Here is an 18066-nt window from a genome sequence, read left to right as displayed (position 1 = left end):
ACAGCAAGGCTTTTGGAGATACTTTTATAACCCTTTCCAGCTTTATGCAAATGAACAATTCTTAATCATTCACATCAGGCAATGCTTATTGTGAAAAGCAAACCCAGAACTGGTGTGTGTTTTTTATAGGGCAGGGCAGCTGTAACCAACACTTCTAATCTCATCTCATTGATTGGACTCCAGTTGGCCGACACCTCACTCCAATTAGCTCTTGGAGATGTCATTAGTCTAGGGGTTCACATACTTGTTCCACCTGCACTGTGAATGTTTACATGGTGTGTTCAATAAAAGCATGGTAACATTACATTCTGTGTGTGTTATTAGTTTAAGCAGACTGTGATTGTCTATTGTTGTGACTTAGATGAAGATCAGATCATATTTTATGACCAATTTGTGCAGAAATCCATATCATTCCAAAGGGTTCACATACTTTTTCTTGCAACTGTATGTTGTCTGGTGGGGTACTCTTTCTCATTATGGAGAGCATCTAGTATGTGTAGTACATACATGTAGTATTTTAGGCCAGGCAATGCTCCTCTGCGTTTCTGGGACAGATTCAAATTAGCTTTCCTAAGCCTATCTGATTTCAACATATGTCAGATGTGCTAATTTTCATATATTTTTTCAAAAAAACTCAGAGAAACTTAGCCTAGCTTACAACATTCATCATTTTTTTTTTTTATAAATCTTTTTATTTCCATTTCATAAGGACATATACATTCTAAACATACAAACTCAGCAATAAAACATTTCAGTATCAGCAAGAAATAATTACATTTTCAATTTATCAAAACCAACAAATTTTTCTATGCATCATTTTTATTATTTAGTTTCCATAGTAGAAATAGTTATCGCCCAGAGGTCCTCCCAAGGCCTCTCAACTAAATCTGCTTTGCTCTGATCAAAGGTATTTGTTCTTGAAGAGCTAGTTGCAGATATTAAGTTTTGTAAGATGTTTTGCTACATAAAGATGTAGCAGAGTTACCAAACACACTTGATTATCACATCTGTTTAACATGTTATCATTGTGACTGTTAACTCTACTGCAGCTGTACTTCTTATGCAAAGTAATACAAATGCAGCAGAGTTAACATACACACTGTTGGTGAGTTATCACATCTAGTTAGCATATTGTGACTGTTAACACAGCTACATCCGTAAGTATGTTTAAAAGGCTGAGCAATGCCTGGAAGGGTATGCTGTCGTTGTAAAACACTTTTTTTAACTCTTTTTGGGAAGAAAAGATAAATTACACATGTTTTTTATATGCAGATGTATTTTTATTGTCTTAAATGATTTGCAACATATTTTCATTTGTTAGACTTAAAGGGAACCTGCCCCGGGGATTTTGTGAATAGGACTGAGTATATGGGTTGCTAGATGGCCGCTAACACATCCGCAATACCCAGTCCCCATAGCTCTGTGTGCTTTTATTGTGTATAAAAACCGATTTGATACATATGCAAATTAACCTGAGATGAGTCAGAGCTTGAAAATATGACTCTTCTCTGGTCACACAAGTAAGATATGACTCTTTTATGTTAATTTGCATATGTATCAAATCGTTTTTTTTATACAATAACAGCACGCAGAGCTATGGGGACTGGGTATTGCGGATGTGATACTGGTTATACAGCAACCCATATCCTCAGCTATATACACAAAATCCCGGTGACAGGTTCCCTTTAAGAATGTGCAAATCCATTTAACCATTTTGGAAGTAATTTCAGAGAGACCTACCCAAGTAAGGTTAAACTGAAAGTGAGACAAAAGAATTAGAACCAGGATTATACTCCTCTAAAAAAATTTGGGGGTACTATCTCTCCTTGGGGATAGAGTGTCTTAATCAACATGAAAAGACTTATAGGCCTTACATGCACCTCTAGGATTCTGGGAAGAAATGGATGCAAATGAACTTAAATATAGTGATGAGCGGCAGGGGTCATATTCGAATTCGTGATATTTTTCGAATATTTTTTCGAATATTCGTCGAATATTCGAAAATTCACGATTTTTTTTCTTGAAAAATCGGCAAGGTAATGATTGTGTAATATGCAAATTTTCGTAATTCGAATTTTTATTGCGAATTTGTCAACTATTAGACAAAGAAGATTATAGCACTATATTAGCTACATTGCTCTATATTTGATTTTTTTCGAATATTTGCTATATTGCTATAACTTAGTTTTTTCGAATATTCGTAATATTCTAAAACAAGAATATATAGCAATAAAGCGAATATTAAAAAAAACGAATATAGAGAAAAATTTGCTAACACTACTACTCCTAAAGTCAAGTATATTGCAGCCTTCTTATTGGCCCACAAGCTAGAAGCAGGGAGGTATCATGTGTACTGATTAAAAAAAATAAAATTGAATATTCGAAATTAAGAATATATATAACTATATTCGAAATTTTCGCGAAATTCAAATATTCGTGTTCAACACTACTTAAATAGTCCTTGATATATATACAGTACAGACCAAAAGTTTGGACACACCTTCTCATTCAAAGAGTTTACTTTATGTTCATGACTATGAAAATTGTAGATTCACACTGAAGGCATCAAAACTATGAATTAACACATGTGGAATTATATACATAACAAAAAAGTGTGAAACAACTGAAAATATGTCATATTCTAGGTTCTTCAAAGTAGCCACCTTTTGCTTTGATTACTGCTTTGCACACTCTTGGCATTCTCTTGATGAGCTTCAAGAGGTAGTCACCTGAAATGGTTTTCACTTCACAGGTGTGCCCTGTCAGGTTTAATAAGTGGGATTTCTTGCCTTATAAATGGGGTTGGGACCATCAGTTGCGTTGTGGAGAAGTCAGGTGGATACACAGCTGATAGTCCTACTGAATAGACTGTTAGAATTTGTATTATGGCAAGAAAAAAGCAGCTAAGTAAAGAAAAACAAGTGGCCATCATTACTTTAAGAAATGAAGGTCAGTCAGTCCAAAAAATTGGGAAAACTTTGAAAGTGTCCCTAAGTGCAGTCACAAAAATCATCAAGCGCTACAAAGAAACTGGCTCACATGCGGACCGCCCCAGGAAAGGAAGACCAAGAGTCACCTCTGCTGCGGAGAATAAGTTCATCCGAGTCACCAGCTTTAGAAATCGCAGGATAACAGCAGCTCAGATTAGAGACCAGGTCAATGCCACACAGAGTTCTAGCAGCAGACACATCTGTAGAACAACTGTTAAGAGGAGGCTGTGTGAATCAGGCCTTCATGGTAGAATATCTGCTAGGAAACCACTGCTAAGGACAGGCAACAAGCAGAAGAGACTTGTTTGGGCTAAAGAACACAAGGAATGGACATTAGACCAGTGGAAATCTGTGCTTTGGTCTGATGAGTCCAAATTTGAGATCTTTGGTTCCAACCACCGTGTCTTTGTGCGACGCAGAAAAGGTGAACGGATGGACTCTACATGCCTGGTTCCCACCGTGAAGCATGGAGGAGGAGGTGTGATGGTGTGGGGGTGCTTTGCTGGTGACACTGTTGGGGATTTATTCAAAATTGAAGGCATACTGAACCAGCATGGCTACCACAGCATCTTGCAGCGGCATGCTATTCCATCCGGTTTGCGTTTAGTTGGACCATCATTTATTTTTCAACAGGACAATGACCCCAAACACACCTCCAGGCTGTGTATGGACTATTTGACCATGAAGGAGAGTGATGGGGTGCTGCGCCAGATGACCTGGCCTCCACAGTCACCGGACCTGAACCCAATCGAGATGCTTTGGGGTGAGCTGGACCACAGAGTGAAGGCAAAAGGGACAGCAAGTGCTAAGCATCTCTGGGAACTCCTTCAAGACTGGAAGACCATTTCAGGTGACTACCTCTTGAAGCTCATCAAGAGAATGCCAAGAGTGTGCAAAGCAGTAATCAAAGCAAAAGGTGGCTACTTTGAAGAACCTAGAATATGACATATTTTCAGTTGTTTCACACTTTTTTGTTATGTATATAATTCCATATGTGTTAATTCATAGTTTTGATGCCTTCAGTGTGAATCTACAATTTTCATAGTCATAAAAATAAAAAAAACTCTTTGAATGAGAAGGTGTGTCCAAACTTTTGGTCTGTACTGAGTGTGTGTGTGTATATATATATAGAGAGAGAGAGAGAGAGAGAGAGAGAGAGAGAGAGAGAGAGAGAGAGAGAGAGAGAGAGAGAGAGAGAGAGAGAGAGAGAGAGAAAAAGAAGACTGCACTCCAAATTGTGATGAAAATCCAAGCTGTTTTATTCACCCATAATATGGCAAATCTTGCTCTATATATATATATATATATATATATATATACATATATACAGATCTTAAATAAGTCAGCACTTTATCTGCAGACAGTTGTTTCAGGATGATAACACTTCACCAGTGCAGAGCAGAGAGTACTAGCTTAACTGTGTGAGAGGCTTAAGTCAGGATTTGGGGGGTACTATCTCTACTTGGGGAGAGATTGCCTTAGTCGGCCTGAGAAGATTCTTGAAAGAAAGGGATGCAAATAAGTTCTTTAAAAAGCTCTGCCTCTAATGCCTCCAGATGTAAGGCTGCTATGAGGTGCTGGCCGATTTAATATCTAAGTCATACCTCAAGAACTATTTAAAGGGTCAAACATTAACATATAGGATAACTGCCTTACATCTGGTGGAATTAGAGGCAGAGCTTGCTAAGAGCTCATTTGCATACCTTCTTCCCAGAATTCCAGAGGACCCTGTATGGCCTATAAACCTTCTCACACCGATTAGGTTCTTTCCATAAGGAGAGATAGTGCTTAAGTGGTGTTTCTCTGCTTCCTTGTCCATTTTCCTGAAAAGGGACTGTGGCAAGGATGGGGATAAAGGAGATGGGCCAGTGACCCTACCACATTTATCTTCTTCTATGCCAGTAAAATGCGAAACAGTGCTGGCATAGATTTCAGCTCAGGTGCACATGTAACACCCCAGAGTTGTATTACTAAACTCTTTTACACCGCTACAATCTGTTAAGAGTATTAACCTTGTCATCTGATGTAATTTTACATTGTTTTCCTCACAACTGTGCATTGTAAACCATGTTAAGTGTATATTGCTGTAATTTCCATGTTCACCAGCAGGTGGAAGCAATGTGTTAGCAAGGACTTAGGTTCAGTTTAGTACACCTAGGCTGGAATGGTTCATTCCAGCTTAACACCCCCTCTGTGAGCAGATTGGACTGTGCCCACATCCTGCAGCATGGGGAGAGAAGATAGTTAGAGTTATTGTGCCAGCCACCCCTGTTGTGTTAATCTTCAGGAGTTCCCCTGCATAGGGAACCAAGCCAGGATCTTGTGTCGGCTGAGACATTGATCAAATCCCCAGCCTGAGCCGTGCAGCCTCGGTTGGATAAAGCAAGCAGACAATCTCCAGTTCCAGGAAGAAACCATACCCTGTGAAGATAACTGTGAGTAAAGTCCAGAGACCCAGGAGAAGCCAAATTCTCCCCCAGCTAGTCAGTCCCCACACAGCAGAAGATAGAGAGTGCAAAAGCCACTTTCCCGGCACAGTATAGAGCTCACAAGCAGAAGTCCTTTCCTGCAAGCTCCAGGTACATGAGAGAGCAGAAAATAAATTCCTGCCAACCATTGTCAATACTTGCTGGGACCTAAGACTAAAGCTGTATCTTGCTTGGATGAAAGTTACCCTCAGTAAAGACAAGTTTGAACTTCACCAAAAGTCTGGAACTCAATTTCTGCTGCAAATTCCTCTATTACTCCCACTATCACTACCCTCAATTTATTGCAAGTGAGCCAGGAGTCCAGCCATACCCAGGTAGGAGACACCATTGACACTTATTTATGCTTATTTCGATAAAAAATTGTCCATTCCTGGAGCACATAATTTGCGCATTGGTCACATTTTCTATTTCATATCACTCTGTATGCTCCCAAAAAGGGTGAAAATAGTATATCAATTACATTTCATCCAAAGGTAGGGTGTAGGCAATGATATGGGTTATTATTTCACTTTACAGACTGTTGCTGTACCATAATGAGCGCCAACAGACACAATACAAAGCTGGGTAGAAACAAATGGTATGAGACTGGCACTCAATTATGTGGGTCATATAGAATGTGGCAATTTATTACAGCAATTAATCACACTTAAAAGGGTATACAATAAAATACAATTACATATAATAAAAAATGATAAAATCAATAATTGATACTGTAAGATGGAACCGCAGGATAAAAACACACCTTCAACACTGAATCAAAGTGTGTGCTATATGTCCTTCAATTGGTTGAGGTTAGGCGCATAGTTCATAACAACTGGAAAATTCCGGGTCCAACACAGTTTTTTGAAAAGACAGTTACTTCCTTAGTGGTCCCAATATTCTCTCCCTTGTTTAGGGGCAATAGAGACAGTAGTAGAGTCCGAAAAACGGGACCTTGGTATTCCGGTATTAATATAAACTGTACGTGGTGAGTAAGGCGAATATTAATCTCTTACACCTGCTGTATCGGGAACGCCGCTTGGAAATGACTTGTATCAAGTCTCCACTCACCACCTTGTACCGGCGTCTTCTTCTCCCGTTTGGCGTCCTCGTCCGAGACTTCCGGGTCACGTGGTATATGTCTCGCGGGACTTGCCTGTTTGGTCCGGTATTGCTTACGAATGTTAATTCGAAGATTCTTGTGAAGCGCTTCACGGATCAAATTATCATCGGTCCTCTGCAGTTAGTCCAGATCTCTCTTTGTAGGGTGAACTTACACCAATTGCGTTTCGGGGACCTCTCTCCCCTTTCTCAGTGGCTCAACCCCCATTGCAGTGTCACTTCCTTTTATAGTTCACTTAGAATTATCGAAAACCTGGTCCGGAATCGGATTTTTAGCTTTCTATCGCAACCATTATATGTAATTGTATTTTATTGTATACCCTTTTAAGTGTGATTAATTGCTGTAATAAATTGCCACATTCTATATGACCCACATAATTGAGTGCCAGTCTCATACCATTTGTTTCTAACGATTTCTTTTACTGATTGGGTGATCAGTTGCAGACTAGAGCACCAGTTCCATACTGTAAAGGAGGTGAGCTATCCACTCCCTTGCTACTACAATACAAAGCTGATTGGCACTTGTTTTATCTATCAAGAGTGTGATCATTCATCCCCCATACAGTTTGCATACTGTCATCAGCACATCCACTTCCTACCTGGAGAGATTTGCTGCCAACCAATTTTTTTTTTTTTTCTTGCAGTTCCATAAACATCCAATTAGACGTCACACAAGTTTTTATGTGTTTTTTTTACTGATCTGTGGAGTTTTAGAATAAAGTAGGATGCTGATCGGCCAAATGAACATTTCTATATATAAAAAAAACATATATAATACTTAATTTTGTAAAAGAAGATACACAATTGTTGAAGTGGCTGATGTTTAATTAAGTAGCGTCCCCAGGACTACGAGTAATCGTAAGCATTGCATCCTCCATAGCTACACTACAGTATTCTAATAAAACTTTGATCCTTCTCTTTCATTAAATGTATGTTTAATTTTTTTTGCCAGCATTTTTTTTTTTTACTTTTTAAAATTCTATTCTTCTTCTCATCAATTTTGAATTAAAGCTGCTACTATGCAGGGTGTCGGGTAACTCTTCAGTGAACTGACTGCCGACAAACACTAAGAAAATACAAGTGAAACTCGAAAAATTAGAATATCGTGCAAAGTTAATTTATTTCAGTAATGTAACTTAAAAGGTGAAACTAACATATGAGATAGACTCATTACATGCAAAGGGAGATATTTCAAGGTTTTATTTGGTATAATTTGCATGATTATGGCTTACAGCTTATGAAACCCCAAAGTCTCAATTATGAGGTACCCTTTGCTCAGGGGGCATGGATTAATTAGCTGACTAGAGTGTGACACTTTGAGCCTAGAATATTCTTTTCTGATTAGCAATAAACATAAAGCAGATTTTACCCGAGCAACTACTGTCCCATTATTAAGTAATAAGCAGCCATATAATGGTTAAACAGGTGACATAGGGGGAGCATGTGCGCGGCTCGCTGGGAGGACATGCCTGTGTGAGCTCCGCACCGACCGCCGTCTTATTCCCACTATAATCGCCGTCATCGCGGCTCCACTGCAAAAGTGTTCTCATGCAGGGGACACAGAAAACATCCCGCAGCAAAGGGAAGACTAGATTGCCGGCTACACCCGCGCCATCTCAGACAATCCTGGAGATCTTCAGGTCTACGCGCCAATCCATCATGGCGGACCAGGCCGCGTATCCGGCAAGCCCTGCTTCCTCCACTGATAGTGGACAGCGGCCAGCTCCTGAAGAGGCTCAGCCAGATCCGACTGACCTCTATAACAATATTGCAGCTCTTTTTCAGACCGAGCTGACGCAGGCAGTGGCAGAATTTACACGGCAGATACAAGACCTGGGCAACAGGGTATCAGACATGGAGTTCAGAGCTGATGAGCTTGCAGATGCCATTGGAGCGGATAGAGTGGATATTGATTCGCATTCGGCTCAACTGCAGGAGCTCGAACTTAAAATCGAAGACCTAGAAAATAGGTCCAGAAGAGGTAACCTCAGAGTTCGAGGCCTACCTGAACTTTATCAAGATTTACCCACGACGATGGGGTCCCTGTTTGCAGAATTATTGCCAGATACACACTCTGACCAATTGAAGAGGGACAGAGTTCATAGATCCTTGGGGAAACCAAGAATACCGGACGTGCCGAGAGACGTGGTTCTCCGAATGCACCACCCCGAGATGAGGGATAAAATCCTGAATGCTGCACGGAATCTGACCAACTTACCTGGTCTTCCCTCCTCAATACATCTCTACGCGGATCTAGCACCGTCCACGCTACGGAAACGTAGGGAGATGAGACCTGTGACACAGGCTCTTCAGCAAGCGCAAGTGAAGTATCGATGGGGATTTCCTTTCGCCCTCTCCTTTCAGCTGAATACACGTAGCCATACCATTCGCACGCCGGCTGAAGGGATCGAGGCACTGCAGAAGGCCGGCATTGAAATGGATCGTCCAGAGGGTCCCTCCGCGTGCCCTAGGCCCTAACGCCCGACGCGGGAGTGGACGAAGGTTACCTCGGCAGCTCCATCAGGAACCAGATCACCGGCGACCTGAATGCTACACCTCAGATTGTCGCTGTTATACCGGATCTGCAGGGACTCGCTGAGTCTGGGTAACTCGCAACCTTTTTTTTTTTTTTTTCCTTTTCTTTTTTTCTCTTCCTTCTCACTAACATTCCTCTTTGTGAAGGGACACGGTGGATCGGACTTGCTTGTTGCCCGTCCTTATGGGACTTTTGTTCTTTGTGGGGTCAGGATTGTTTTTTATTTTTCTGATGACCACAATCAACCCATTTATACTGTACTATGTTGCACTCCATAGTGCATTAGTTCTTATAACCGTTATAACTTTCTTTATTTCTGTTGGAGATCATATATTGTGCCCAGTGAGATATGTGATATTGCGCACTATGACCTGCCCTAACTATACCTTGTATTGTATTAAGACATGTGTAAGGTTTTAACACACAATGTACGGGGTTTTAATTCCCCGAGAAAATGTAAAACAGCTTTTTCATCCTACTGTAGGCATAAACCTGATATCATATGCTTACAGGAGACCCATTTCACCGCGACCTCCCACCCTAAGTACTTCCACCCTCAGTACACTAGATTCTACACCTCCTCTTTTCAATCCAAGAGCAGAGGGACCATGATCCTACTTAAAAATAACTTCCCATTTCAGGTTTCCCGCTCCATAGTAGATCAGGATGGGCGTTATGTTATCCTATTGGGTGATTTTCGCGGTGAAGTGTGGTGTCTAGTCAACGTGTATGCCCCTAATGTTGATTCACTTGTGTTCTTCTCCCATATGCAGCACAAGCTTGAGTCTCTTACCTATGACAAAATAATTTTGTGTGGGGATTTTAACTTTGTAATGGACCCTGTGTTGGATCGTTCTGCTCCACCCACTATACCACGTCCAACTTCATGTAAAGTTGCTATCAGGAAAGTTTTGGAATCTCTTTCTGTAGCGTATTCGTGGAGGGAGCATAACAGTACGCAAAGGGGATATACTTAATATTCACCGGCTCATAATTTATATTCTCGTATTGACCTCATTTTGCTGTCTACCTCTATGCTCCCCTTTTTGGCATACAGCAGGCATATCGTGTCCTCCTGGTCCGATCATGACATGGTAATGATTGATATGACTCCAAACACACCTACAAGCCGATTATTCTCTTGGAGACTTAATGAATAACTTTTGACTCGGCCAGCCGTTCGTGATAGGCTTCAGGAGGACATGATTTTATTTTTTTGGGGAAAATGTACATCCTGATGTAGACCCAATGTTAACATGGCTTACACATAAGGCTTACATGCGGGGTAGGCTAATTAGAGAGGCATCTCATCTAAAGAAGGGGAGACAGGCGGCCCTCCTGGCCCTTGAATCTAAATTGGGTAGACTAGTACAGGCACATCAGAGGTCACCCTCACTATATCTACTTAAAGCAGTCAAGGACACCAAAATGCAAATAAACCTAATTCTGTCAAACGATACGGAAAAAGCCCTACGATGGACTGCATCGTATTTCTACAGGTATGCTAATAAACCTGATAAAATGCTGGCTCGCCAACTGAAGGCCAAACAGAAAATCAACCAGGTTTTCCAAATCCGCTCACGCTCCGGCCATATAACTTCTAACCCTAACACCATCTACGATACGTGCCATGCTTTTTATCAACAGTTTTATAAGGGATCGCATGATGGACGTATCTCAGCCAGAGACGACTTTCTGTCTTCGATCCCACTCCCCCAGGTGTCTTCCGATGCATTGCGTGATTTGGGTAGGGCCGTTAGTTCTGAGGAGGTAGTCTACGCCAGGCATGCTCAACCTGCGGCCCTCCAGCTGTTGCAAAACTACAAGTCCCAGCATGCCCGAACAGCCTACAGCTATCAGCCTACAGCAGGGCATTGTGGGAGTTGTAGTTTTACAACAGCTGGAGGGCCGCAGGTTGAGCATGCCTGGTCTACGCGATTAACTCTTTGAAACTAGGCAAAGCTCCGGGGCCGGACAGATTGTCAGCTCTGTATTACAAAAAGTATTCCCCAATTTTAACGCAACATATTACACAATTCTGTAACCATTTACTGACTGGCCATACCCCCATCCTGATTTTCTTTTTGCTAACATTACTGTGCTGCCCAAACCTAAAAAGGACCCCTTATCGCTTACAAACTACAGACTGATATCTCTGTTAAATTTAGATACCAAAATATTCACATCTATTTTAGCAAGACGCCTTAATATCATCCTCCCTGGTCTTATACATAAAGATCAGGTAGGATTCATTCCTGACAGAGAAGCGCCAGACAATATCAGAAAGGTTCTTAACGTGATTCAGGTAGCTAACACAAGAAAGACCCCCTTGGCCATTTTGGCTCTAGATATAGAAAAGGCCTTTGATTCCGTTAGCTGGGAATACCTGTACAAAGTGTTACTCAATATGGGCATCAAGGGCCCTTTTTTACAGGCAGTACAGGCTATATATTCAGCGCCTGTTGCATACCTTAAACTCCCAACAACCCATCCCGCCCCAATCCAAATTCTCAGAGGCACCCGACAAGGTTGTCCCCTTTCCCCTGCCTTATTTGCCCTGGCCATGGAACTCCTCTCTATTTCTATTAGGAATGACCCTAACTTATCAGGCCTTAAGATAGGAAACACTGAATATAAACTGAGTTTGTTCGCCGATGACCTCCTACTATCCCTGTCCAACCCGCTTATCTCGCTTCCAAATTTGCTAAAGCTGTTAAAGACCTTTTCCATAGCCTCTGGGCTTAAAATTAACCACAAGAAATCTGAACTCTTGTTATGTAACTCTCCCCCATCCCTTCAATCTTTACTTTCACAAAACTTTCCTTTCTCCCAACTAACCACCCATATTCAGTATTTGGGAACCTTAATACCTGCAAAGTTGTCCATGACATACAAACTCAATTACCTTCCGCTTTATCGCAGGATTAGGGAAGATTACAAAACTTGGGGCTCACTACCAGTCTCATGGATTGGGAGAATACATATAGTCAGGATGGTAGTCTTGCCCCGCATCCTTTATTTATTTCGGACCCTTCCGGTTCAAGTCCCTATCAAAGATCTTCGCAACTTACAGGCGGATACAATGAAATTTATATGGGCTGGGAAGCGGGCCAGGATCTCCAGGTCCACAATGTGTAGACACAAATCGCAAGGAGGCCTCTCTGTACCAGATTTCATCAAGTACTATAAGGCAGCAGGTTTGGCTCAATTATTCTTGACCCACTTAAAACCAGAGGTCTTCCCCGTGTGGGTGTCCCTGGAACAAACTCTTTGTGCACCCTGGACCTGGAGATCCTTGCTCTGGAACACCACTCCCTTGCCATCAACCATTCGAGCAGCTTCACCATTGTCACATCACTCACTAATTCTGTGGCGGTCTGTTAGATTCAAAGCAGGCTTCCAATCTAAACATTCGCAGCTTTTTCACTTATTTGGTAACCCAGTGTTCCCCCCTGGTCTCCAGACAGGGACATTTCAGTGGTGGATCTCCAATAACTTTACTACCCTTTACAGGTTTCTGATTAGAGGGAAACTTATGTCCCTAGCTGACTTTAAGGATACATACGATCTCCCAGATAGTGAGTCATTTAATGAAGATTAGTAATATGACATTGGATTTTACACCCTTTGAGAGATTTATTACTTACTCATTGTATAAGCAGGGATTACTTTCCAGGATCTATGGATTGTAGAATACCATGCCGGAGGGGATCAAACTGCCATACATGTTGGAGTGGGAGGGGGACATCCAGGAAGAACTCTCTATAGCTAAATGGCATCAGTGTTCTCAACCTTGACTAAGACCTCTTGGTAAATTACTGTAGCAGAGACCTCAATCAATGTTCTTCACCGGACATACTTAGTTACATATAGACTTCACCGCATTTATCCGGAAGTCTCTCCTTTATGTTTCAGGGGATGTGGGGTAGACGGCACAGTCTATCACATTTGGTGGTCCTGTCCAGTAGTACAGAGATTCTGGAGTAGAATTTGTGACCTGATTTCTTCGGTGCTGGACTGTGCCTTCCCGCTGTCACCTACTTTATGCCTTCTTGGCGACAAATCTTCAGGGCTATCATATTCTAAATTTAAATTGTCTCAGCACATGTTATTAGCTGCCAGGATCCATATTGCTTATAAATGGAGATCGGCGGAACTTAGCTTTCAAGCAGTAGTGGACAGAATTAACAAAATATTGCTTTACGAGAGACTTACTGCTATCCGCCAAGACACCTATAAGGCCTTTGAGAAGCTGTGGGAGCCCTGGATGTCCTCCTCATATTCGATGAATGTACAACGTGGTTTGACGTATTAGAGATTACGATTCTTAGGGTATGTTGCTTGGAAGTACTTATTTGAGGGCCGTTGTGTGTTTATTAAGAAATTGTAGGCACTAAATCAGCTAACCTCAGCTTCTTGACATGATCTCCGCGTGTTAATTTTTTTATTTTTTTTCTATTCATTGTTTATGTTCTATCATATTCCTTATGGATATAATGATATTCACTCTACATGTACAAACTGTTTTGTATGCAGCCTACTGCTTTTGTACCATCTATGTATGCAGTAACATATTCATGATTTCTACCATTGTGAATAAATAAAACACTTTGAAACTAAACAGGTGACATAAAATTTATAACTTTTATGGAGGATAGAAGTTCAGGAGTATCTTTTTTTTTTTAACTTTTTTTTTGCAAATAGATATAAATTGAACAATAAAAGTAGTACTTGCACCATGTATTCAAAGTGCAGTTTCTGGCACCAGTAAAGGAGGTATAAAGGCAGGTTGTATGGCTGAGACCTAGCATTTGTGGGTATAAGTGTCCACAGTCAAGTCTAGACTTGAATTGTAACTGGTCTAGTAGTAGTCTTGGGTGATGAGTGTCTAGACCAGGGATGGCCAACCTGCGGCTCTCCAGCTGTTGTAAAACTACAACTCCCATCATGCCCTACTGTAGGCTGAAAGCTGTAGGCAGTGTGGGCATGCTGGGAGTTGTAGTTTTGCAACAGCTGGAGAGCCTCAGGTTGGCCATCCCTGGTCTAGACCATAGTTCATCAGCTTACAGCAGTGTCAGTAATCTAGTTTTCAGCTGTTAAACTCCCTCTCCTGGCAAGAAGGAGGATAGCCCATTCCTACAAATAGGTGAGGAACAGAATGGTTAGTAGGGGCTTAGCTATAGTAGGCAGGGGAAGTGGCTGCTATGGGGGCCAAACTCATAAGGAGCCCGGAACGAGGACTGAAATATATATTTTTTGGGGGGCCAGCAATACTGTAGTACAGCACAAAGTACTGCCCCAGCAGAACCAAACACACAGTGCAGCACAAAGTACTGCCCCAGCAGAACCAAACACACAGTGCAGCACAAAATACTGCCCCAGCAGAACCAAACACACAGTGCGGCACAAAGTACTGCCCCAGCAGAACCAACCACACAGTGCGGCACAAAATAGGGGGGCAGTTAGTGAATTGAGTATTTTAGCCAGCGGTAGCCCAGCCTTATCTGTATATGAGAGAGATGTAAGGATAGGCGAATAGTCCAAGAAGGTGGCAAGGTAGTTAGACGCTGTGGAAATAACAGCGTACAGCACATAAGCAGAGAGACGTCTGCCTAATAAAGACTGCTTGAAATAAGCTATGTTGTTGTATAGGGCCACCTAGTGGACAAATTTGCGAATCAATGAACATACTGTGAGTACATTACTAGGCAGGGAGGCTACACTGAGAATTTTAATTATAGGAAATATAGAGTTCTAAGTATATATTTTAAGAGTAAATATTAAAAGTTACTTTTTAGAATTAGTGACACATGTAAACCAAGGGACACTGATGGTCCGAGTGGCCAATTGTAAATAATATATTGAATTTAGTCCCAACATGTGTTAGGGAGAACTGTGTAAAAAAAACACACAGTGCGGCACAAAATACTGCCCCAGCAGAACGAACCAGAGGCGCAGCACTCTGAAGACAGCAATACAGTTGATTGCAGGATGGCACTTTCTTCTGCCAGCCAGGTGCATGTACCAGATGCTCCTGGTATTAACGTAGAGAGCATCAGATCACTATATGCCCACTGGCAGCCATAAGGAGGACTTGGGCAGACCCTGGACATCTGCCCACCGGGAAATTTCCCTTTAAGGTCTATGGCCAGGCCAAAAAACAGGGACTGAATGCAATGCTTGGGTTAAAAGATGGATATTGAAGGCTAAAGTTGAGATTGTTCGAGAATGAAGAGCAATGTACTGCACAGGTCATGGAATTCCTGTGCCAAACCCTATACATTAAATTGGACAGGTGATTCCAGATTTTCCTTGTAAAGTCTCCTGCAGGGAAAGTAAACAAATAGAAACTTCCCTCAGGGAGAGTGAGTTGCTAACCAGGGCAGGGGTCATGAGCCGCTATCATATTACAGCATATCTATATCCTATAAGCCCAAAGGACACAAAAGGTATTGAGCCTTTTCTCTAAAATGCATGTAGACATAGTTAATACAAGGCTCTTACTGTGACTGTCCATATTGCCTCCTTTGCTGGTTTGATATATTTTTCCATCACATTATACACGGCTCGTTTCCAGTGGTTACAACTAGAGATGAGCGAAGATTTACAAAGATATTTTACAAAGAAATTTGGTTTGTGACTAATTACTTTATTTGTAAGTAGTCGGTGCAATGACAGGGAACGGCGATTGTGCCGCTCCCCATCATTGTACCCTCAGATGCCGTGCTCATCGCTAATCGCGGCATCTGACATTAATATTAAGGTCTATATTAAAAAAAATTATAATCATACTTACTTCATCCATTTGATCATGAAGAGCCCGCAGCAGCCATCTTAATTGAAGATCCAGCGTGAAATCTCACGTGATGCGTGACGATGTCATCATGTCTGCCAGCGTGGGGATGTCATACGTCACCGCGCACAAGATTTTACACGGGATCTTCACATTTAAACGGTTGAGGTGAGTACAATTTTTTTTTTACCCCATTTTACCATAAAGCTAGACTTTGCGGCAAATCAAATTTTTCCTGAAATTCGGATCAAAGTCCACTTTGGACATTTTGATTCGTTCGACACTACAAACACTACACCAAAACATCTACTTTGGGGTAAATTTGCACCCCACCCCTTTCTGGGATTGTTGGCTCCTCTTCTCGGAACAGATGTTGTTGAGATACATCACCTAACCTTACGATCGAATAGGGTAACTGTGAATCATGCTTGAAGATCTTTGGCCCTTGGAAGGACCTTCTAGTGCAGAGGTAAGGCAACAGCTGGAGTGTCAAAAGTTACTGACCCCTGTTTTAGTGTTTTCACTGACCAGTCCAGCTCAACTTAATTACCTCTGGCCATCACGTCTTTGTTAATGAGTAGCTGCCACTTCTCATGACTGGTTTTAAAAACTATATATATTGGAGGGCACTCAATGAAATGCATTATTTATGTAAAAATATGTTTTTATCAAAAATACATGTATAAAATTAAATTCAAAATAATAAAAAAATTGAATGTTAATAGAAATAAAAAACTGAAATGGAGATACTAATAAATTATTACCAATGCATACATCTATATCATAGTGGGCTGAGCACTGACCCTGTATAGTGTTGGTTTGAAGCCTCACAATCAAGGTTAGCAATAGCGTATATGCATACAATCTCACAATCTCATATACAGACAGAAGAAGGGCGCAGGAGTGGTAATACCACTAGGGGTGTTACATATGTGGTGCTGTGCCTCTGTGATACCTGCTAGAAGTTTACAAATGGATTGCCGACTGCCTGTTACTAGGTGGAGGTGCGTCCCTGCACAATCTGCCACTGACAGCCCTGGTAAGATGGTGTCCGCCTGTGCAGGCACACAACAGAGGAGCAGCACAGGACAGAGTCATTTATAGAGGTGAACTAAAATGATCTTATCAATATGGAATACAATTATTTGCTAAATCAGACACAAGTATCTTCCATCTATTATGTCACATCCTATCAGGACCTGTTCAGCTACTCCTGAGTTGGTAACATGACAAAAGTTTACACACATTTGACTGCTATGTCCATGTAGATAATAACCTGCATGATTTACCTTTCCTCCAGCGAGATTAACCCACGATGACTTCCTACTACTAATCTTGTCTCAGCCTTCCTCTACAAGCAGAAGAATCTCACCTTTTAGCTGTCTGCATTATGTAACACGTGGTCCCTCATTGCATTATGTAATAAAACCTACCTCTCCTCATCACAAGGTTTCTCTTCTGCTGATGGTGTAATATTACTACTCCAGGCTCTTCACAGGAGAAACAACTTGCAAGCCTGTAAAGTATGACTAAGCATTTTGGTTTTCAAATAAATGTTCATGATTGTATTGTAGAATGTATCCTTTAAAACATTTTGGACAATCCCTACGTGTTTGAAGGTTTACTTGATAATACTTTGTAGCGATGAGCGAATTGAAGTCCATAAAGTGGACTTTGGTTCAAATTCAGGATAAATTTGATATGCTGAGAAGGTGAATTCTCTCGTGCTTCGCGGTAGCAAATCAATTTAAACTGAAATAGTGTAAAAAAAATAAAAAAAATAATACTTACCTGATCCATTCGCTTGCAATGGGCCGGCTGCTGCCATCTTTCTTGAAGATCACGGCCGAAATCCAATGTGAGGTGACATATGACATCACAACACCAGTCAGTGTGATGACATCATCTCGAACCACGCAAGATTTCACTCCAGACCTTCAAGCAAGATGGAGGTGGCCTCCCCGTAGCGAGAAAATGGATCAGGTAAGTATTTTTTTTTATTTTACACTCTGAAATCTATAGAAAAACCTTGTGTTAAGTTTCTTTGCAGCGCCTCCGCAGGGATCATTAAGCATTACACAGCACAACATTCAAATCAATAGGTTATTGTCACAACCAGACAGCTGAGAAGCTCTGACAGAGTGTCACAACTAGACA

General features: G+C 41.4%; 1 protein-coding gene across 2 annotated transcripts in view; it reads right to left on the bottom strand.

Moving 5' to 3' along the window:
* LOC122934081 (cytochrome P450 2K6-like) overlaps positions 1-17291 on the bottom strand; it is a 174533-nt gene extending 157242 nt beyond the window's left edge. Inside the window, exon 1 of one of the 2 annotated variants that reach the window (XM_044289244.1) lies at positions 17199-17291. The gene's annotated coding sequence lies outside the window, so the exon portion shown is untranslated. Of the gene's footprint in view, positions 1-17185 lie in introns of both variants that reach the window. The other variant, XM_044289245.1, reaches the window with a different exon arrangement.
* Between the last annotated feature and the right edge of the window lie 775 nt (positions 17292-18066).

The sequence above is a fragment of the Bufo gargarizans genome, chromosome 4, assembly GCF_014858855.1.
Source record: "Bufo gargarizans isolate SCDJY-AF-19 chromosome 4, ASM1485885v1, whole genome shotgun sequence".
NCBI lineage: Eukaryota > Metazoa > Chordata > Amphibia > Anura > Bufonidae > Bufo > Bufo gargarizans.
Note: the sequence above shows the minus strand (reverse complement) of the source record. Positions and strands in the feature narration are given on the sequence as shown.